Source organism: Penaeus monodon, chromosome 32, assembly GCF_015228065.2.
Source record: "Penaeus monodon isolate SGIC_2016 chromosome 32, NSTDA_Pmon_1, whole genome shotgun sequence".
In the NCBI taxonomy this organism is placed as follows: Eukaryota; Metazoa; Arthropoda; class Malacostraca; order Decapoda; family Penaeidae; genus Penaeus; species Penaeus monodon.
The window spans coordinates 31,761,903-31,762,161 of NC_051417.1; positions in this window are offsets into that span (position 1 = coordinate 31,761,903).

A 259-nucleotide genomic window follows, 5' to 3' on the forward strand; every position below is an offset into this window, starting at 1 on the left:
ACAAAGGGCCCTTAAACATTTCTTTTTAATTAAAACTAGCTAAATTTTCCCATCTCTAAAAAAACGTTATTTTCGGAAAAAACTTTTAATTGCCAAAGATGGTTCCTGGTGGTTTTTAAGGGGACCGGGTTCATTAAAAGATTTAAAGAATCATTAGGTTATATAAGAACGATTTTTGGATTCGTTTTAAAATTAATTCCATCCCCTCATTTTCCGGTCGATCCCCTATAATCCCATCATAGAAAAAACACAACAGACA